We start from the raw sequence: 23,083 nt of genomic DNA on the forward strand, positions 1-23,083 counted from the left end.
AAAACAAAACCAGTTCTGCAGGCATTAGGGTTGTGTATCTGCTGGGATGTGAGGAAAGATAGGAGGAAGCTGTATCTGATGAAGATTGAATTAATCCCAGTTCTGAAACAGGTAGGAATTCTATGCCTAAAGACTTCAAAGGAAAAAACAAACCCTAGTTCTGCAGATATGATGGACATTTGACCAGAAATTCTCTTAGCGCAGAGACATGCCACAGAGTTGCAGTAAATCATACAAAGATTCGTCTCCTTTTCAGGAGGCACAGCATTTTTCAAGTGAATACTGCAAAATGCATAGTGTAAGGCAGCCACTACGTCCCCTCAGGGAAGAAGGGTTTCATAGTCTTTCATTTTTCTCGTGTTTACTGTAAGTAAGCTTATAGGAAATGAAAATTTGGTTTGGTGTCTCCGGTATCACATTTTCTATGAGAGCAACGCTACTGGGAGTAATATGCATATTTTAACACTAGGCAAAAGTGCAAATGGCTTTAAAAAGCAATTAGACAAAAGCTCAGAGCATAAGGTCATTAATGACTATTAGAATGGACAGGATAAAGTAATAGGTATGTCAGAGAATGGTAACGCTATACGAACCCCATTTCTTGCACTGTTTATTGATGGAGCTGTGGCAAAATGCTGGTGGTGGTCTCCACCTCCAGCAGAACTTGTGTGTGTAGGAAGAGATCTGTGTAGTGCTGCTCTTCTTTCTTATTGCAGCGTGGAACACAGCAGGATTGTGATTCCAAAGTCCACCTAGAACATGCAGTATATTTGTATTATTTGCTTCATACTATAGAGCTGCTAGCTTGCATTTCAAGACTTACGCAACAAAAGTAGGTAAACCTTTGCTGGAAAAGAATAAGAAATCTTACAGTGTAGGACTCTGCTCTCTTTCTCATGGTAAGTGGTACCTTGTTTTGTGAATACTCTTATTAAAGCCATGGTGGTGTGTATGCAATGGATTGAAAATAAACACATGCAACAAACAATGAAATCTACTAGAATACAGACATTTTTATGATTTATTTCCTGCTCCCTTTAAAGTGTCATAAATAGAGATGGTAGTAAAGGACATGCTAGTCTTTTTCAGAGGGAGATTTTTGTTTTGTCTTCTAGACAGTACAAATGAGCAGGTACAGGTAAGCTAATGGGAGGAAGGCTATACAATGCAAGCCAAGTGATTAGCTTTATTCTCGTTTCTTTACATTTTGCCTCTTGTGGGAAATTCTGTCAAGACTAGGAATCATACAGCCTTGCAATAGTTCCTCCCTGCTCCTCCCTGCTGCAAATCATCCCGGGCTTCGTAAAAGAAATCGGGATGTCTCCTGCTGGAACATTTCAGTGACTAGTTTTCTGGTTTATTGTTAGCTGATTTTCTGACACAGATCCATAATGCCGTCCTTCTATGGAGGAATTACTGAGGATGCCTTACTGAGCACAGATGAAGGAAAGGTTCCTTAGCAACAGGAATAACATGGAATACTGAAAAGCTCTCTGGTGACTCTCCTTGTTTCTTTACAACACAAAAGGCTTTTTTTCTGCTTTTTTTTTTTTTTTTTTTCAATTTAAAGATTCAGGTGCACACCTGGACAATTTGTTCATACTTTCAATTTTTCAAGCGAATGAAGTTAAAAAGTAGTAATCCTTCAGGCATCATTCAAGCAATTCTCTTTGTATGTCCAATTCCTTCATTAATTAATTTGCAAAAGCCTATTAGCATATTGTTAAAAAAAAAAATACCCAATGCTGGAACAGTGGTGTAGCCTCACTTGTATCCAAGGAAACCTGTATAATTAATAACTGAGGTAATACTTTGTAATACTTTGTACCTCTGCGACACTCGCGTAGCCACTTCTATCAACCTGGATGGCTTTAAGGCCAGATATGAAGCGTGTTTAGATATCTACAGACATAGATGGAGATTTTTTGAAAATTAATTTTAATAATCTCTCAGTTATCTGTTAGCTCCCTTGTGAGAGAGAGCAAAATATTATTGTCAGTGTTACAGATATGGATTAGTTAAAGAAATCAGAGAAACACAATAGAGCTTTGAAAGAGTTAAGAGAGAATCCAACCTTATGACTCCTACCTCTGTGCTTTAATGACTATCTGATGTTCCCTGCAAGGTAATTAATGCAATTTAGGAAAAAGTAGAATGTTTTGCTTGAAGCCCACACCTGAGTGGTGAGCCATCATCTAGCTGTTGTCCTGCAGAGGCAGCTCACCTTGAAACTGTGCTCTGACTCAGTCCCCTCCACTACCCACTGTGCCCACTTCATCACTCAGCTCTCCACAATCACGGTAAGGGACAAACACAGAACTACAACAAACCTTGTGGGGCAATATCTCTACCTGCTGGTAGTAACTAGCAGCCGCTGCTTCTTAGCTCATTTCATAACTGACTCCATCTTTAAAGTCTGGGATTGGTAGGTTTTGATTTCACTTTTCCAGTCAGATATGACTGCCCTTTATAAATAATACGCTCTTAGCCCTAGATTTGCTAAGAATAAGCATTCCAAAGGTTTTATTTTCTACAATAGCTCCTCCATCATTCTGATATTCCTTGTCTCCGCTTATTTTGGGTTGAATTCATCTTTTCAGAACATGGGGTTAAAGTGCATTAGAACTCCAGTGCAAAACAAAATAATTGGCTTTAGGTCTTCAAAAAATAACTTTTGCCTCCTCCTTAAATGCAAGCTAGCCAGAAATTTCTGCATATCTGGTACCAGAAATACTGGAAATAAATGCTTAGTCTTAGATTCAGTGAAATGAATTGTTGTTCTTATGTTACCACCTGAAATGGAGTTTTAGTCTCAAAATCTTGCTGGTTAATTACTTTTTACCTTTTTCTTTTTCTTTTTTTTTTTTTTTTTAGTTAGTATATATTTTGTTGGTTTTGTTAGTATAGACAACCTATTATATAGACAACCTATTATATTAAAGGTAAAGAGTAGGTTATTAAGAGAAAGCCAACAGTACCAACAGTATTTAGTAACACTTGCAAAGCGGTGTTGCCTGATGGGAATGAGAATTCAGGTATGTTATTCTGATAGCACTATGATTTCACTGATTCTCAACTGAGAAGGGACAGTTAAAATCTACTGCCAGATCTCCAAATACCAATAAGATGAAATATCTAGTACTAAAATATGATTGGAAATCAGTGAGCGTGCAGGTCAGTGTGAAAAATAAACATGGGAAAAAACAAGTTTTGGTTTATTTTCGTGTGTGAAATCTTTATATTACTGTTATTTTTATGCTAGCTTACATTTCCAAAGAACAACGTTTAAAAGCACTTAAAACAAGCAAGCATCGCTCATTACATTTTCTTGCTGGATATACATTTATTTGTACTTTTCACTGTGCAATAATAAAATGGCATAACAGGAACATCATTATGGTCAGAAGAGATTTAATTGTAATGCAAGTTTAATTGCCATGAATGACTTACAACCGTATTATTAGCAATACAATTCATTTGATATTTTTACATGTTTGCGGGGTGCAACATTGAAATCTATTTGCCAGTAGCTGACAAACTAAATTATGGTTCAGAGAACAGGAAAAGCTATTGTATCCCATTGTTATGTGATGAACATTGAGATATATAAACCACTGCAATGGAGTGTTGGAGTATTTTACATCGAATCTCTCATGACAAGGTGACATTTTCCACCTGTTTAAAAAAAAAAAGAGGATTGCACACCTGCTAAATCTCAGATAAAGAGTAAAAGAATGACAGCAGGATAGGATTTCATCTTATAGACCTGGGTTTTTTGTTTAAATATCGTGTTGTATGTGTGTGTTTGGCAGCATTCTGTAGCTATTGCCTGCTGGCATTTTGGATGTGCTGGCTATTTAAAGCAAGAGATAGACATCCTGGGATAGTGGTTTTGAAGACTGATAAATAAGGTCTGGGACTATAATGCAGCTCCATTTATCCCATTTATCCTGAAATAGAAAAAAATAGAACATGTATTTTCAGCAAGTCCCATGACCTGGAATGCTGTCCTGAAATCCTCAGCTAATGCTGTCTGCGTGTGTGGTATTGTGTGATGCAGGAAAAGTGATGCTCCTGCCTGCACCTAGGAATTGAGTCATGTAAATCCAGTGATCCAATGCAGCATATCCTGGAGAACCAGTCATGGTGAACTGTTCATTTGTTTGAACATTTATTTCCAAGTTTATCAAATTGGAAATCTTTTGGAAACACAGTACATGCAGGATTTCTCTGGCATTTCCCTAATGCCAGAATACATCAATAGGGATGACTTGGGAATGCTCTTCTCTCAAAATGCACACCTGTGAGCTGAGAGGGATTCTCCATTGGCAATGTGCTGTCTTATGTATGTGTGTAGTTCAGAATATCCTTCCTGTAAGTAACCAAATATATATTACCTATACCACTATTAAGTTATTATTTGACTAGTGTGCTGCAGACAGGGGTGTGTATCTCTTAACTTGAGACTCAAAATTATTTCGCCTAAAGACTGCAGTGCATGAATATATCCATGCATTTGTATCAAATTTGGCACATAATTTGGCCAAAGAAAAATGCAGCTCCTTCCTCTAAATATTGTAATTTCCAAAATGCTTAGGTTTTTGGCATTCAGGATAAAAGCAGAAAAACACAGCAGTGCTATTTGTGTGTTCCTGCAGCAGCGTTGAGTGGGTTTGGCTCTGGGTCCACCCCCTTTTGCAGTAGAGGCCTGCAGTCTGGTGAGGGAGACCATGGCTCTGACTCAGCTGTGTGGCCCTCCTTTCAGGCTGGTGAATTGGATTTTTCTCCTCAAACATTGGTGCAGGGTTTTGTTTGCTTCAGGGGTCACAGAGTGTGTGCCTGGAAAGCAGGCCGGGCCGCCATGCTGAGGACAGAAGCAGGTGTTTTGCTTTGCTCCCAGCTCTGGGGAAGGGCAGCCAGGGTTTCTGCAGCATCACCTGAGAAAAGGTGTTGGTATACCGGGACGGGGGAAGATCCCAGCCCTGGTTTGGAAGCTGGGTGGGCCTTGTTTTTACCACAGCTGCTGTAGGGATAACAGTAATCCTAAACCTGTTGCTTTTTGTATTAATATCATGTTTTCTTCAGCTTGGAATCCATCTTCCACATTGGTTTTCCTGTGGTGAGAAAACTGGGCTCCTACCCCACCACAGTCCTTCTGATCACCTGTGTGATCTACCAGGTGTAGGACTGCGTCCTTCCCAAAGGCCTAACTCATTTCACCTGCGGCCATCCATAAATAAAGGCACAGGCCTTGCCTCCTTGGTGCCACTGAGGGAGCACAGCGGCAGCCATTTACGTGGGTGTGGGTACTGCTCTTCTGACTTTAGCTTCACTCATGGAAACATGCCTAAAGGTGTGGAAACTTGCAAACAGAAGTCTTTCAGACAGTGCTGAGTGTGCTCCTGGTTAATTTAGATAAGTGATAGAGGTCTCTCAGCTGGATGAGAAGAAAATCTGGGCGTGTGGAGCAGGCCTGGTTCTCTCTCAGGTTTACAAGCCACGTTGCAATTCACTGTGTGTGCACTGTGCCCATCAATCAGCGTGGCTCCTGAGCCCAGAAGCTTCCCCCCCACACACACTTTTTTTTTCTTTTTTTTTTTTTTTCTTCTTCTCCTTTTGCACTCCTTGATGGCTCTGTGGGCGTGCAGGACGGGAGGACAGACCCTGTCACGCTGCTGCCACTCGTGTTGCTTTCGCTGCGCTCAACCCTTCTGTCTTCATGTCACCGTGTGGTAAGTGTTATTTATTAATTGTACTGAGAGTGGCAGTGAGAATGATATTTGTTTTCAGGTTGGAATATAGTGTGCATCTTGGTTCATCATGCTGAAAAGCTGGTTCCTATCTATTGTGTTGCTTTATGCCTTTTGTATCCTATCTTTAAGTACAAGTGATTCAGTTAAAACAAGAAATGTATACATCTGCTGGTGTATTTTCAGTAATATTTATGTAATGTGTACAAATGAAACTCTTTGAGAGGTGAGTGTATGCAACACTGGATTAAAATGCTGCTGTATTTGGCCTTCTGTGAGGAAAATGGAGGGGCTGTTTCTGGAGCTGTAATGGCTTGCCCAGAGCCTGGAAAATTTCTTCTTTTCTTCTAGAACAGAGGAAAGAAATCAGATAACAGTTCCAGAGTAGGGAATCCTGAAAAGCATCTCCCACCTCCCCAGGTGGAATTGATCAAGCTGAATGATTTTAAATTGTAAAACTATTTCTTTTGAGCAGTTTCCCAATGTGTCTCTGATAATGAAACTTTTTAATGGTACAGTCTGTAGGATTATTTTCCCTTCTGTAGGTCTTAATAAGTGAATATTTTGCATGTGGGGCTGTACAAGAAGGTATTACGCTTCTTTCCAGATAAACTAGGAACCACATGTATTCTTAGGTCCCGGGCTTGGATGATAGATGTTATCCTTCAGTTGTGGATTTTAGCTTACTGGGTTTTTATCAGTTTAAAACTTCAGCTTTCATGTTCTCAAATGTGTTTATAGCTACTATTTTAATACTGGCATTTTTTAGGTGTGATTTGTAGAGGACAAGATAAACATCAGGAAAATAGGTTTTAAGACTTTGTCTTTCTTCAGTTATCTTTCTCTTCTTGCTGTGACCATATGCTTATTTATAGGTTCTTTGTTTGCAGTGCTTTCCTCCTAACAGTGTGAAAGTGCAGCAGAATCTAAACCGAACTGCTGCGGAAAGCTTTGTCAGCCATTTCCTCACGTCGCAAGTACATCACCTGCGTAGGGGTAGAGGCTGTGTTAGCTGCCTTAAATGCTCACAGGAAGAGGAAGCAGCTGAGAGCAGCATGAAGCAGTTAGTGCTTCTGAGCTGTGGAAAAGATCCCAGCCCACGAGAAATGGGAATGCAGAGCTTGGAACAGCAGCTCCTGGTCTGCAAACTATTCCTGACTGATGCTTTGGACTTGAACTTCTACTGTTAGCAGCAGAGTCGAGTTGAGAGACAGTTGAGAGTATCAAAAGGCAGAATGAGGAAGCATTAGGACTACTTCATGCCTTTTATAAGAAAATACAAATCCTAGCTATGAAACTCTTTGTTTTTCATTAGTAGTATAAAATAATGTGCTGCTTTAGAAATGTGTCTCCCTTTCTGGAGCTAAGTTATCTCCAGGTATCAACTCATTTACTGTGGTGAAGAAGCACCAACCTTGCTGGTGACCTGTCAGAGTTTGCTATTATTTCAGTGTTTGCCTGCTGAAAAGCAAGAAGAGCACTATCCTGCTAGTTCCTCCGGCATCTTAAAGATTTCAGTCGTTTCCCTCTTTAACCTTCCTTTTCTTGGGTGTGTACAGTGGGTTTTTTATCTTGAGTTGAAAGAGTTTGTCCTTACAGAAGTTCAATAACGCTCATTTTTCTTCAAAGCTTACAAAACTCTTCTCTTTTTCAATAATACATTGATTTTTGTTAATGCATCTCCAAAATACAGTTTACATATGCTATATTAAAACATTTGCTGTTCTGTGAACCGATGATAAGATTATTTTCAAGTAAAAACTGGATGGTTTTGTGGAGATGCAGGTTCTTAGTATGAGAACGTTCCTTTGATTTATTGTCATTGCTCCTCAAATACATTTAATGTAGACTATGTATGTCGTTCCAGAAATTGCTGGTTTGAGCTGTTGTTTATTTTGTTGAACTTCACTTCTATTGCATAATTGCATTTGCCAGGTGGTAGTGAGAGCTGTCTCTTTGAAATCACAACTAATAGCATCTTGGGAACTTATTCCAACTAAATGCTGCCCCAGTTTGTTCAGCTCTGTGTATCCAATACATATCAGTCTGCCTCATACAGTAGCTTTCAAGGTTAAGCCTGCGTGCCCAAGGATAGATAGCCTACTTATTTACTTCAAAAAAACAAAACTTTCAATGAGTGACAATAGATTCAGTGATAATGATATTTCTGGAGAAAGCTTGCTGAAAGTTGTTTCTTTCTTTTTTTTTTTTTTGAAGCTGAGGAGTGAGGATTTTAATCTGCAGCAATAGGGAGTAGTTTAGATGACGTTAAAAACTAAAACTGCATACAGAAAGCCATGACTGTGAAATAGTTTCTTCTAGGTCGTATTAGGATGTAAATGTGATTTAAATTAAATGACAGAAAGTGACCAACAATTAGAAAATCCTATTTCTGAAAAATGGAATTTAGGATCTGCATTATTTCTCTATCAGACCTTTATGCTATCTCAGTAATAAAAGGTGAAAAGGTGACTTATGCTATTTAAAAAGGAGGTTATTGCAAATTGAAGATAGAGCTATAATTGGGTCTCCTGCTGATGCAAATGAAGAAAAAACAATTAGTGAAACACTTAAGAAAAAAGGCTAATCTCAGAAAGTGACTGGAAAGTAGCAAGCTCTTTCCGTTGACATGCTGACACAGATAATGATAATCAAGGCTGTGCCGCAGCCGCTTCCTGCAGATGTCCCTGGCCCAGGCCACTGAGTGTGTGTGGCTGACTGCTTTAGTGCAACGCTCTACTTGCATAAGTATTCACTGGTCACCTACGTTGTTGCAAGGTTTTGAGTTTGTTATGCAGTAAACTTATTTGCTAATTAAGAGTATTGTAATTTTGTTGTTAAACCTGCTTGTTTTTCAGTGAGCTGTACAAGTCTATGTCCAAGTCTTTGAGTGCTTTTGTGGCTTTTCCCTCATTTGCACCTTTCTCATTGAGCATCTTCCTAGACAGCTGGTAACTGCATCACTGCACGCTTGGGCTGCTGAGCACTGGAACTAGTTGAAACTTAAATATTGAAATAGTTTGTAAAAGTTACAAGTGTCAGGGCCGAGGCTGCAAGGCATTTGTTTCTTGTTAAGACTATGAAATGTCTGTCAAACTGAAGCCAACACGCTCTGTATGTCCATATGCAAAGGGTGAGCTCTTTGTGTTAGGAGCCACTGCCCACGTGAGCCTGGTACCTATCAAATAGTGTCACTGTGCTCTTTGTATCTGTTGTAGTTGCCATAGGTATAAATAGGAGGCATTACTTTCAGGGCAACCTACATGTCAGGGTATCACAAAATGTCAGGCATTTGGCTAGTTCTGAATGTGCCAGTTGATATTTTTATCAGCAGATGAAGTTCTGATCCCAGAACTCAAACACCTTAGGGAGGGCACTAGTTCCTGGAGATCTCTGGCATGCGGGTAATGGATCATTGATTGGAAAGCCTGAGTTAAGGAAGAGAGGTCTTAAAGGTGATGCCATGGATGAGGTTATCCCCATTTTTGTTTAGGCATTAAGGGGGCCTATTGTGCCACTTAATATTGAAATGGCCTCCTATCTTGAGATGGCCTATTTCAATTTGTAATTGAAACAGCCTATGAATATTGGTACATCACAGATGTTATTTAACTTTTTCCTCTAAGCAGTTTCTAGCTTGCAGTAGCTTTTTTCATGTATTTTATATAGGCTGGATTTATTTGTCTCAACTGATTGGAAGGAAAATATTGGTCATAGATCAATACCACAATTAATTGATGGAACTTCTTTTAAACCACCATTTTTTGTGTTACTATTAGTGTTCTAAATAAAAAAAATCTAATATATTCTGGGAATTAAGATGATATTACATTTTTGGTTTTTTATTTGAAGTATTTATAAAGATTGCTTAATTTTTTAAAAATACGTATGTACACGATTACTTAAAACCAGGATTACCTCAAAAAATAAAAGCAGAATGTGCACAACCAGAGCAGCTGCTCTGGGGTTGTCTTGCAGAGTAATTCTTGCTTGTAATTCTGGGTTGATTGTTCTCAGGCAATCTATCCCATTAGCTTATGCTGGGTCAATACTTAGGGTTTTTTTTATGTGCTGATCTATGCTCTTTACTAAAATACTAACTTTTCTAGTGAATCATATCAACTAATTTACGACTTCTTGCATTCATCTGGAGTTAATATTAGTATAACCATTGAATAAAATTAGAAGAGAAGATGGTAAAAAGACAGGATAGTGCTATATTTCAGATAATTAGACTGACCTTGAACTACATAAAAACTGGTAATAAAGAGTCCCTTAAGAAATGGCATCTGAAATATCATACAGCCTTGGAATAAATGGATCTCTTTTTTTCCACCATCACTGAAAGTGGAGTGAAACTGCATGTGATAAATCTAAATTTTTTCTTGAATTTGCTTGTATGTTGGTTGCTCTGAAAATAACACCTCCAGTTTATTTCTGTGGAAACTACAACAGATACAAAGAACACAACAACACTATTTGATAGAGTAAATTCTCAGCTACAGATAAATACTACTTTTCAATGTAGTCATCATCATTAGCTCTGCATTTTTGTCTGTGATGGACAACATGCATGTCTGGATGTTTTATATGATCCCCACTAGTAGATTCTCATGCTGTACTTCAGCCCACATTTATCATGTTCTTGTTGTAGTTGTTACCATTAAGCCCTTCATTTCCTAGACTTTGAAGTTTGAGACTGAGGGAGGGTACAGGATGGAGATGGAATCATTTTAAGCCCTTACTTAAAATCAGCTAGTGGCATACACTATTGAGTCAGTGAAGTGTAGGGCAAGAACTGTGGCACAAAGTATGTGGAAGCAAAGAGGGATAGTTAAGCTTTCTGATCTGCTCTTCACGAGGCATTTTGTTGCCAAAACTATTTTCAGCTTCTGACTGAACTTGTCATCACACTACTAGGAGTTTTCAGAAGTGATACAGTTAGAATTTATGGAAGCGTTTCTCCCCCTGAAATGTGGCCTTTGACAAATCTTCTTCGCAATACCTCTGCAGAAAGAGTTCAGCAATTTCTTGGCTTTGATGACTTTTTCAAAATAAAATCCCAGACAGTCTCCATCGGTTTGGAATGTTCTCAAAAATTGTGCAAGTCTTGGGGATAGGGGATACGTGCGTGCACACACAGATGATGAGGATTTGGAAAGGAAGAGAAAGAAAGGAAGGGAAATGGCAACTTAGTTTTGTTTGAGGGCACATTAGTGCAGGAGAGGAGGGGAGAAAAAGCAGCTTAATATTTTGAGGTGTAGATTTGAAACCTCAAGTATGAAATGAGCATGTGTTAAAATTTCTCTAAATCACTTTCTCAATGTAAGTACTAGGAACCTGGCTTATAAATGGTTTCAGTACATTCATTTCTACTTTAGGGTCTCCATTGCTCTCATGTAAGCGTGGGATTTTCAATGGGGCTTTTTTTGTTCAGTTTTAGGACTCCTATGGGATAGGTTTGTATTTTGTAAAATACCATGTAATCATTAGCTTTTAAATATAGTAACAGATTACTTCATTTTTCTTTTAGTGTTGTTTAAAGACTATAAATTAAACCTAACGGCACCTCTGCTAGAAGGTGCCTTGTGACTTAAAGCAGCGTCATAACAGCCTCTAGTATCTATATTTGCTGTAAAAATGCTTTTAAGTTTTTCTAATGGAAGCACAGTTGTGCCATTGAATAATAAATATATAACTGCTTAAAGATCCAAACTTCTGTTCTGTGATGTAGCATAACTTCACCTATGTTCCTTGTCTCAAGTTTTTTCACAGCGATTACAGTTATTAGCAGAATTTTGCAACGTGTTGTGTAGATAGGATGTTAAATCTATTTCCTAGTGGAAAACTGATGAATCTTCTTCTAATGCTTCTACTCTCAATGGCAAACAATATGCTGTGGCTGTGTGTACACATCACATTAGATGACCCTAGAGCTTTTTGATGTTGCTTGGACTTAGTTCCAACTTGTGCTCTTAATTTTATTTGTGAGTTTAGACATTCTGATAGGAAGATCACCAGTGTAGACTGAAAAATCAGTCCTGTCTTGGCAAAATAAGTGTAACCTACTATGGAGTTACACAAATGTGTATGTATAATATATGAAAATATATCCATCTATATTTCCTGTCTTTAAAAATGAAATTCTTAAGTCTTGAAATATTACAGTACACCTGTCAAGTTTTCTTTACGGACTCCTTGACAATGTAACTTTAGAGCAAGACATTTAATATTTTATGGAGTCATCTCTCTGAGGCTTTAAAGATACTTTGTGTGCTCTCTTGTATTTAAGCTAAGAGGCTTAATTCTTTTTCAAATAGTGATAAATACTGTTATAATATTGTATATTTTGACCACGTGACAGGAGAAAGCATGGCCATTTAGTAGAGAATGATGTGGATTTTATTTCAGTTCTCTTAATATTGTGTTTTAAACAATTAAGTAAGTAGGATACATAGGATACAAGAATATTCTTAGAGGAATGTATTAACTTGTGTTCCCACACTTCATATTTGATGAAGATCCTAGACACTGAAGATCCTGCATAATATCATAACATGTGCATAATACATGCATGTGGATTTCACTAAGTGCAGAAGCATGCACTTCTAACATAAAGCTGAACGGATTTCTCCAGGACAATCTTTTGAACTTGGAGCCATAGGTACTGTTATAGTAATGAACAGTTGCTTCTTTTGAGGGGGAGGACATGAGATAGCAGATCTAAGCTTTCACTTTTGTTGGGTCAGATTAGTAGTGCAGCTACTATGGTGTCCAGTCTTAGGACATTCAACGTTTTTATCTTTTCAATTTTTTGTGTTACTGAAAATTGTGAGAATGATTAGCAAGTCTAGTACATGGGTAAGAAAAATCGCATCCTTCAGAATTAAGCTTGTCTCTGTGCATACTTAGGGACAGCCTCTTGTTAATCAGCCCACCTTTGGGTCTTTTTCCTACAGGTGAGAGCTTTTACCAAAAGGAGTTAGTGAGAGGAGTTGCAATTAGGTAACAAAACTGTTTGCACACTCGGTGGTAGTGTGATTTATGGAAATGGAGAACTTAAAGTTCTACGTCCAGTTTTAATTTGGTGGGTTGCAGGTGCTGAGGTAGGTGTTAGCATTAAGATGCTTGTTTCTGCACTGCTGTCAAGCTGGTGCCTCAAGCCAGACCTGGATGTGTTCATGCTAACAGTGCAAAGTGTGAGCCTTGTCCTTAGGAGTCTACTGCAGAAGTGAAGATGACTAGGGGTGAGAGGCTGGAAAATAGTGTTTCCATTTGAAAGGCAGGGTAGCATCTTGCCTAAGGATATGCTTAAGGGTCTGTGAGAGAGACAAGAACTAAACTCAGTTCTCCAGGGCCCCCTTCCAGTGCTTTAATCGCAAACTCATTCTTCTCTCAGAAGAGTTCCTGATTGGCATGCACAAACACTGAGTTTTCTGTTTCCTCTGTGATGCCTTACTTGTTTGCTCCTGAATTAACTGAGGAGCTTCTGTGGCAGAAGGTGTTTATTTTTATTCTAAAATGTGGATGTGCATTGAGAAGATGTCCTCTTTTCTTTCCAGGCTCTGGGTGTGATGTTTCTCCGGAGTCCACTCATATCCCCCCAACTGTGGGTTTTTCATTCTTTTGGACTGTAACCTTTTTTTAGATTTCTGTTGTTTGTAATGCACATGGCAGCGGTGGCACAAGGGAGATGTGGAAAAACATGAGAAGAATGAAATAATTCAGAAACTTATGAAATCTCAAGGGTACAGTGTACAAGAAAGCATCTTAAGGTTTTGCCTGGGTCATGCAGCTGAAGTTTACCAGCTGTCCTACTGCTATAAGTTTTCTAAGATGTTACAGTTTGTTTATTTTAGTCTATTGCGGAGAAAACCATTTTGTACAGTAAGCTTGTGGTGGAAATGTAGTTTTCTCATATGTTTAAGTCCAGACTGGGGTGTGGAGGGTGGACAGGAATAAGTGAATTATGCTGGAGGGCTCTTTCCATAACCTGTGTGTAATCTGGGCTTTCAGCTGGCTATCTGCCTTAGTTCCATCAACTTAGTGTGATGCTGACAAAACAGTCAGGACTGTTTTGTATCCTTAGTTTAGTATTTGTTGTCATGCGTGTTTGTCCAGAACAGAAGTTGTTGCACCTAATTTAAAAATGATAGCTAATTTATTAAGGAAGCTGCTGATTTAAAAACCCAGTGGGGTCAACTGAGATGACAGCATGTGTTGGATGGTACAGAAGGTATGTGACAACATACATACATAATTTGTTTGCAGAAGCCTAATGGTATAAAATAGACCCTGGTGGCTGTGGTAAAGGAAAGAAGTAATATGTTCCCCAGCAGTCAGTGGTTGCACTGCTGAGCAGACAGTTTGCCCTGGGGACGTGAGGCCCTGATCTAACAAACACAACTTCATCTGTGTCCCGCTGTCTTCATTGGAATTCTGCACGTGTTCAATGCTGATAAAGTTTTTGCTTGGCGTTAATTGAAACAGGCTTGTCCAGCGTAAAACACTAACAACTTTTTCCTCACATTCATTTGCTTTCCTTAATATGATATTCTTCCACTTATTTTCCTCCAACAAAACTACGTTATAAATTTTTATGCTTGCCCCACCAGCTCTACCTTTAATCTCAGTTCTTAGTCTCAGGACTAGTTTGTTATTTTTTTTTGTTCCAGGTGTTTGAATGTAATTTTAAAATGCAATTACCAGTAACATTAATCAGTATGATTTCTCCCGAATTTACTATGTACTTTTCTTGGAGTTAGCCTGCAGTATTAAATTACCCGTAGCAGCCATCTTGATTTCCTCTTTAGGAAGAACTTGCCCTTGTTGCCTGGAGATGCTGTGCACAGTGAGGGCTCCCCGCTATCTGAGGGTCCCTGGCTTTGTGCCATTGCCACCGTGGGCATGTTCTGCTGTTATGCCTGGGTGCACATTTGTCACCAATGAAGCACGGGGCAGTGCTCAATTTGTTACCTCAGTCAGAGGTACAGGCGCTGTCTCTCATTTTGTTCCTCGTGCCTGTATGTGTTCAGAATGCCAGGACTTGTACTAGAGATGATCAGGTTGTAGTCTGAACTCTCTGCTTTATTTCAGTAGGTGCCATTCTGTGCCAACTTCATGCCATGCTTTACTTGGGCTTGGGGCCTTCTGAATCTCTTACCCAGCCCATCAGAAAGTTTCTACTTCTAAATGAAGACATAAGCTGGAAGTTGTGAAGAAGGCAAAATCACTTTTCTTGCAGCTTAAGTGCACTTCTAAAATTTGTTTGCACTCAGGAGGTAGTCTCAATGAAAATTTCTGAAGCTGCTTGTGTAACTTGCTGTATCAAAGAAACAAGTATTATTCTAAATACAAGAATAAAAGAAGAAGCAACTGAAGTTGAAATTTATTTTCAAAGAATTTGCTGGCAGACATTTTGTATCGTTCCATCTCTGCCCTGCTGTAATTGATTTAGAAGAGTTAGGCATTTAGCAAGTGCAGGTTTATCACTTACTGAAATCAATCTCTTTCTGCAAGCTTGCTTTCTTCTCCCTTGAAGTCAGCTAAATTGTGTCGGCACTCCATGGCTGCGGGCTGAGCCGGCCCGGGGCTGATGACATGATGCAGGAACAGCCCTGGAACAGCACTGGTGTAGATTGACCTCAGCTGACCTGGAAATGCCAATCCATCAGAGAAAATAGTGCGTGCCTCTGACAGCAAATAACGGTAACCCCTGCGTGAGTGCGGAGCGGGCTGGAAAAACAATGAAGCATAATTGTTCTGTGGTCTGGAGGAACAGTATTTTGAATGTCCTCTAATGAACGGCTGTAATTTGTGTGCATATGGTTATGTTTTAATAATAATCATATCTCATAAAAATGCCTTTCTGTGATACCCTCGTACAGTCTGTGGAGTAATTAATGTAGTTCAGCATACTCTGTTTGTTTTGCATTTGAAAAAAAGACTGTGGAACATCATCTTTTCCACTAGGTATTTCACAGAAAACCTGTAGGTTTAATGAAACCTGTCTGGTGCTGGGGAAATTGCCATATTAACTATGATTCATGGTTACACAAGTAACTTTTATGGCTGACAAAGAGGGAATCTAAAACATATGACTGAAGTTAAACAAACAAAAGCTGTGCAGCCTTGTCTAGGAGCGACTGTGTCCTCTAAGAAAACACTTTGGATTTTCACAGCTCTTTGAGTCCATATATTGCAATCAGCTATGGCCACTGAGAAACTAAATCACTTTTTCCTTGTGCTCTGGGTAAGGTTACAGCAAAGGTTATATCTTCTTTAATGTGCTGCCTTTGTACCTTCTCAACTGTAAGGATCCTTTGCTTCATCAGTGCATTCCCTGGGTCTGGCTGCGTTTTGTTTGTGACTGACACTGCAGTTACCTTGGGGTAGGTTTTGGCTTTGTTTTCCGTACGCCTTCCCAGTAATTTAGTTCAGATTAAGTGATCTTATGTTCTTCAGGATCTCTCTGTATTCTGATGTTAAGTTTAGGTTGTATAACCTTCTTGCTTCACATTCTTGCTGATTTATCAGGTAATGATTGTTCGCCATTATGCTACAATATATTTCTCCATTTTCTGTACGCTAGCTGTATTTCATTTCTTCTTATCAAGTTAGTGAATCTCTTCTGCACGTCTTCTGTACAGAAGGCATCTATTTCCAGGCTGCCCACTAGCTAGTACAAAAGGAGAAATAAAAAGCAGCTTATTTGTGAAATAATGGAATTATCTACATGCAAGGAAAATGTTACTAAACCTAGTGACTATATCAAGACACTCACTTTGGAGTGTGTTATGATAACAATAAATACTGAATCTGTTTGGTGAGGAGTATCCTTCTTTGCATTGGAGATGCATTATGTAATCTGCTTTGCCTATCTAGACAGCTGCATGAGAAGCAGCAGTGCATGCCTGTAAGCCTCAGTCAGGTTAAATTCCTCCATTTTCTGGGCGTGCTATGCCAAAGGTCATTATGAACATATTTTGCCTTTCTTGCTGCTACTTGGAACAGGAAGAAAAGTGTCCCTGAGTGACGTTGGAAATGTGGTGGGATTTTTTGTTTATTTGTTTTCAAATATACAGCACACTCTGAAAGAAGTATATATATTCACATAGTTTTAGAAGGAGACTGGACAAATATTAGGAAATTCTTAGGTGTTACTAAATACACAGACTACAACTAGATTGAAAGGAAAAGAACAATACAACTTATGAGCTGAAAACATATGAAAGAAGAACATTTTGAGATAAGTTTGTATTCACCCTATTCTTACTGTTTTCTCTGCTTACAGCTGTTGCAGGGGATGAAACAGTGTTCTGTCTCAGTGCAGTTGGGTACAGTGGCTGTTGGGTAGTGAAAAACACACACAGTGAACTGTGAGGTATCCTAACACCTGTAAGATGTGCCTGACTCCATGTGCTCAAGCCAAAACCTACTTTTTTTTTTTCCTAATAGGTTTTATTGTCCCTTTTCCTGAACTAGGCTTAGAATTCCTTTCTTGAACTTAAAAACCTGCTTTATATTTGTCACTGTGGAGTTTTCTCTTTACAACATGGACAGCTTGTTACTCAGGTTATGAGGGGAATAAAGTTGCTTCCATCCCATAGATCTGGGATTCTATCTCTGTTAATGCTACCACTTACTAATGTTTCTGTTTGTATTTTAGTGATGTCTAAAACCGAATTCATGGGTGTGAGTTAGTGATACTACATTTAAAAATTCTGACCTTCTCAAATGAGTAGTTTTGTTGTAGTGGATTTTGTACAGTTCTTTTAACTTCATATTTGGAGACAGTGGTTAAGATTTGTTTTCGTCTACGCTGTGACTTATGAGGACAACCCAAAGCACAAAGATAGTTCTGCAGCAGAAATGGCTGCTAGAGTCAGTGATTGTGTATTTATGATATGCTGTTGGCAAAAGCCACTGAGTGGATGCAGATGTCATTGTGAGGACTGTACTGTACCTATAATTCATTTCAGGATGCATTTTAGTGTTACTTGTTTGGAAATATTGAGCACTTCTCTGTATATGGAGCCTGACTTGTGAAACCGTCTATTTCCTACCTTGGCCTAAAGGAAAGCCAAGCATTGGCATGCACCAGGATTTCCCTTGCCAGCATAAGGATGTGAGGAGCTGGGGCTATTCTTGGGCCAGAATGGGGTCTGAGCTGAATACTTGCAGTGGGGGTAATGCAATTGAGTGGGAAATACAGGATCAATAGAGGGTAGGTATGAAATAGAGATGTGCATTGGATGAAGATTATAAGAGGGGAAAATTGTTTTTTTAGCCAATTCTATGATTGTTCATACAGCTTTATGTACAGGCTTACTTTAACCCAGTTTCACAGAGATGTGTCATCACAGTAGATATAATTTTGACCTATCTGGCATTAGGATTGGGCTTGTTTCATGGATTTAATTTGGTATAACCTTAAGCACCCATATAAGCTTCCAAAGCTAGAAGCCTGCTAGTTCCGTGAAGGTGATGGGAAGAAATAAGGTTGTCGCGGTTGCCTGTGGGTTGAACTGCCTATTGGAGAAGATGATTTCTCTACATTGCTCTGTGGGGTGCCCAAGGTAATAGGCTTCTGGGTTAGGCTCCAGACACTTCAGAAATTATGAATGTGACTCTGTAATATGTGGCAAGACTGTAGGGCATAAGTGGATGTGAAGTGCAGCCAGAAAGCAGAATGTAGTAGCCACAGCAGAAAGTGCTAAGTTCAGTTTCTCTTCTTCCCTCATGCTAGATTTACTAGATGGAAATAGGCATATTTTATTTTACAGCAAATATTTCAAGTAAATGACATCAATCCCCATCTGAGGCTGCCCTGGGGCATAAAAATAACATAAGGGAAATGTTTGGCCAGCATCCTTCATACTGAAATAAACAGTATCCAAACAAATATATCTGTATTGTTCCTTAAGACAGGCTCTGCCAGACAAGTACTGTTAATAGAGTATCAGAATGGCAGCAAGGCAGCCCGCTGCCTGGTTCTCCTCGCTCTGGGCAGCAAATGAATGTGGTGTAAGAGCTGCTGCTGCTCCTTCTTCCAGGGAAGGTTTGCAGCCCTAGCAGGGCTTGCTCACTCTGGCAAAGGTGTTCTGCAGTGGAGTGGTTGGAAGTGCCTGGCTGGTTCTGACCAATCAACCAACAGCTCTTGTCCCTTGAATCTGAAGCAGTTACTGTCTTTTAAAACAAAAAATAGAGAAAATAATTTATTTTTTTCTTTCACTGCAGGCATTTATAAACATTTTTAGAGAAGTTGGCCAACACTGGAAGTGTTTTTTGTATTTGCACAGTGAATGGGATGTTTACCTTTTTAAAATGTTTTCTGTGAACAGATTAAAAACTGAAATCACTTTCTCAATTTAGAGGAAAAGTGAACTATTTATTTAAGTACTTAATCTGTTGTGCATCAAGGCACTTTAATGATTCAGACAAGAAACAGACCTGAAACACGACAAATGTGGTAAAAATAATATGTGAGGAAAAGCTCGATCTCATTTACTTTTATTTGTGAGGTGGAGGGAAAAAGTGGTTGAAATCTTCTCGGTTAATGGAGTTCTGAATGTTATCTTATGTGACCGTGGTATCTTGAAGAACAGCTTAGCAGTTGGCTGGATCGCTTTGCTGGCAAAGTAGCAGAATTCTTGAAGTCTGAAGGTCTTTGGTTGCATACTTGGAGGAGACACATTCCAGCTGTGGACTGGGAGGAAGTCAGCTGCCCCAGATGGCTGTCCTTTCACCACTCCAGCAGGCCAGCTTCGTTAGCAAAAGCTGATGATTTAAAAAATTGTTTTAAGGAGCAATATCAGTCATCAGCCTCACTAAACATTGTTTGAATCAGTGGAGAGAATGCTTTTGTGGAAACGCTTCAATCAGTTTAATCCACTTCTGCTCCCAGAACTTACTCTGAGCCATTCCTAGCATTTTTCTGTGAGAGTCTGCACTAGAGCCTTGTCTGCTTGGTCACCCCTCAAGGAGAAAGAATGCTTTCTCCATATGTCTTAAGCAGAAAGCAGCCTAGGCTGACAGCTAGGAATGAGATTGTGTGTTCCAAGAAATGCAGAGTCTGTGACAAGATAGCAAGTTTGGACAGGGGTAGGAAATAAACAAAACTTGAAGGTGAATGTAAATTCCAGGGAAGGACACAACCCCTGCCTGTCTCCATAGGTGGGGACCTATGGTTATGGCTCTGTACATGTCAAGGAATACAAGAGCTGAGGAACAGGCAGCACTTCGAAGAACGTATGTGTAGGTAGCTCAGTGTGAAAACTGTCTGTCTCCTTATAAAATGGCTCAGAAACATTCAGGAAGTAGCAGATGGATAATGGATTGGAAGAAATCAATGGAATTAGAGGGTGAGGGGAAGAATAGGATTTCAGAGATCTAGACCTAGCAAAAGATGTTTTTGACTATACGTGTGCAGACTCAAGCATTAATATGCTGCCCTATTTTTTTACAAAGTATTTTCACTGTGCTTATGGTTACTTTCTCTATGGTACCAGGCTACTACAGACACAGCAGCAAGTCCAAATAACTAATTGCCTGTGAGCATATATGGAAAATGAACTGTTGCTACAACTACAGGTTGACCCATTGCTGTTGCTCCTCTGAAGTGCCAGCTGTTATGCCAGGAGCCAGAGGGAAGTGTTCGTTGGTATTTACTCTCTGGGCGCGTTGCAGAATGTTAAGTTTGAAGACTGCAGTTTATACTGCGAAACTGCATCTGATGCTGTGTTTCTATCTCCTCCTGAGTTAGCAGAGTATTGTTACACAAGGATATGTAAGAACTGTAGTTGCTCACAAGAATGAATGGTGATGGTGAGGTTCCATCTGGGTGAGAGATGTTCTGGTAGTGCGGGATGGTAGAAACACTACTCTTTTTTTCACCTTGTCCCTAAGAGCCGGTTCACTTCAGATATCCGCCCCCCCCCCCCCCATGTCCCCACTCGGGCAGATTTCCCAAGGAACAATCTTCTGTTGCTACTGAATGTGATTAGGTGAGAGAGGAGTGCTGTGAGTCAGAGAGCTGAGCTGGGGCGTAGGTCATAACTGTGATGTTGGAAGGCACAAGGGATGGAGGAGACAGGCCTTCTCTTCTGGTGGCTGTGGGCTGTTGGAGCAGCCTGGCTGCATCACTGGTCTCTGTCCTTATCAGCAATCTATTACTTCTGCAGTTAGCTGAGATGTTGGAGAAATCTGTGGCCCAATTACTTAGCAACAGCAAATGCCATTTTCCAGGTATTTGGAAATAGGAAATCAGAGTAAATACTGATATTTATGTACCTATAATTCCTCCTTTTTTGGTTGCTTTATTCTTGTTAATGCAAGCAGACAGTTCGTGTATAAACATGGGCTACAGAATGTTTTGCTCCATTTAGCAGATCACGAAGTGTATGAGAATAACGTGAAGATCATAGAATCACAGGATGGCCTGGGTTGAAAAGGACCACAGTGATCATCTAGTTTCAACCTCCCTGCTATGTGCAGGGTTGCATGGGACAGGAAAGTCATGTGCTGCTCTGAATCAGTCTGTTTTTACCTGGCACGGTCAGTTGTAAGGGAACGTATGCAGAATAGAAATGAATATTAACTGTTTTGATCATCATCATCTTTGTGTCTATCCCTCTGTTTTCTGAGGGGTATTTTTACTGAAATAGCAAAGAGAAGTATTTTGCAATTTCAGAGCAATTGCTGGGTCCTTCTGTCTCCCAGATTAAGCATACAGGTAGGTGTTCAGGAATAAAAACTTTCCGTAGGCTAAACCAGATGTCTTCCTGAAATCAGTGAGAATATCACTGTGAAATGTGTATTGTATGTGGCAAGGTCTTGACTTGCTGGGAAGTACTACTGAGGAAAGCTCCATCTTTTCCCACGGGTTTTACCATTATTAAGAGTTCTTCGTATGTTTCTGTGTAGCAGTGCTGACAAGCTCATGTGTTTTTTTTCATTCTGTACCATTTCTGATTACATTCAGCCTTCAGGCAAATCTTTATACCCAGTAAATCTTCTGTCATACTGTAGGAATCTTTGTAGTAATAGATTGTAATGAAGATTAAGTTGATAGACTCGAGTGATTTATTAAAACTTACTGTGCATAGTTTGTGGGTTTTTTTTTTTTCCTCCTTAATGATACTCCCTGAATAGCAGAAGGATTGTGCAAGTATGGCCATGGAGTGGCCTTTGGGGAAACAACACAAATAAGATAAGGCAATGTCCTCTGCTCTTGGATACCTTTTCGTAAGATTTGCTTGGAAATGGGGAGATTATCTGCTTTGAATTCTTGAGGAATGCATTGCATTAGCGCTCCAGCATGGGGTGATGCAGACCTATGTAGGAACTGTACATAAGCGGAAGAATATAAATCAGCTTCAAGATGAAAGCTCTTAAATCTATTAGCTGCTTCTCATGCTGATTATCGTGGCCCCAAGGCATCGTTACAGAAGAGGGATGCACTCAGGAGGGTGACTTCAGAAATTCCACAAATCATTGCTGATTATGTTTGTGTATTTTTAAGTGTTTTTAGATGGATGATTGTTGATACGCTAATGATGTACCTTTTGGAAATGCGTAAGGAGGAACAAGTCTTGACTTGCACGTGGCTTTTCATTACTTTACCTTTTTATTACTACAGTCCATGTCCGCTGTTTATATTATAAACAGCAGATATAATAATGCATTTACGAGGGCCTTCATATGCACATACATATATGCATATTCTTGTCTTAAAAGCACCTTAAAATTTTCCACTTATTATGAAATACATTATAGTCTCTCAAGCTCATTCTGAAAAGATATCTATAATCAATTAACTGATTCTCTAGAACAGCCTTTATATGTTGGTTTAATTAATGCCACGTTCAAAGCAGAGAAGGCTGCGCCTGAACTCTTGTAGCGGTTCTTATGTTTTGCACTACTACTTTGCAGATGTTGTCTTTCTCCATTTGCACCAATGTTTTAGGCACTTCTGTTTCACCGTTCTTCTGGTATTTGCCTGTAGGATCAAAAGAAAAATAAAAGCAATGATACGATTCCAGAAGAGCTAGTGTACTGCACTAAGCTTCCAAGTAAAAAAAGATGAGAACTGATTATGTTGTATCAAAACCAAACAGATCAGTGTTTCAGGGGCCACCAGGGGCTTCCAAGCTCTGTACTTGAGCAGAGAAAACCTACTGCAAAGCTGAAAACAAGATATGCACAGTGGGGAAAATAATATTCAGCAAGACAAGAAGGTTAAGGAGGTGGGGAAAAACAAGTATGTATATATACTAGAGGTGTTTACTTTGGTATCAAGCATCAGTGTTATACTGGTGATGTTATCCCTTTGA

The 23,083-nt window shown here is 39.4% G+C and overlaps 1 long non-coding RNA gene across 1 annotated transcript in view; it reads left to right on the plus strand.

The window, feature by feature from the left end:
* The first annotated feature begins 5,261 nt into the window (after positions 1-5,261).
* Positions 5,262-23,083, plus strand: part of LOC124417142 — a 152,289-nt gene continuing 134,467 nt past the window's right edge. Inside the window, exon 1 of the long non-coding RNA XR_006931233.1 lies at positions 5,262-5,727. This is a non-coding gene — a long non-coding RNA (uncharacterized LOC124417142). The remainder of the gene's footprint in view (positions 5,728-23,083) is intronic.

Source organism: Gallus gallus, chromosome 11 (genome assembly GCF_016699485.2).
Source record: "Gallus gallus isolate bGalGal1 chromosome 11, bGalGal1.mat.broiler.GRCg7b, whole genome shotgun sequence".
NCBI classification, from domain to species: Eukaryota; Metazoa; Chordata; class Aves; order Galliformes; family Phasianidae; genus Gallus; species Gallus gallus.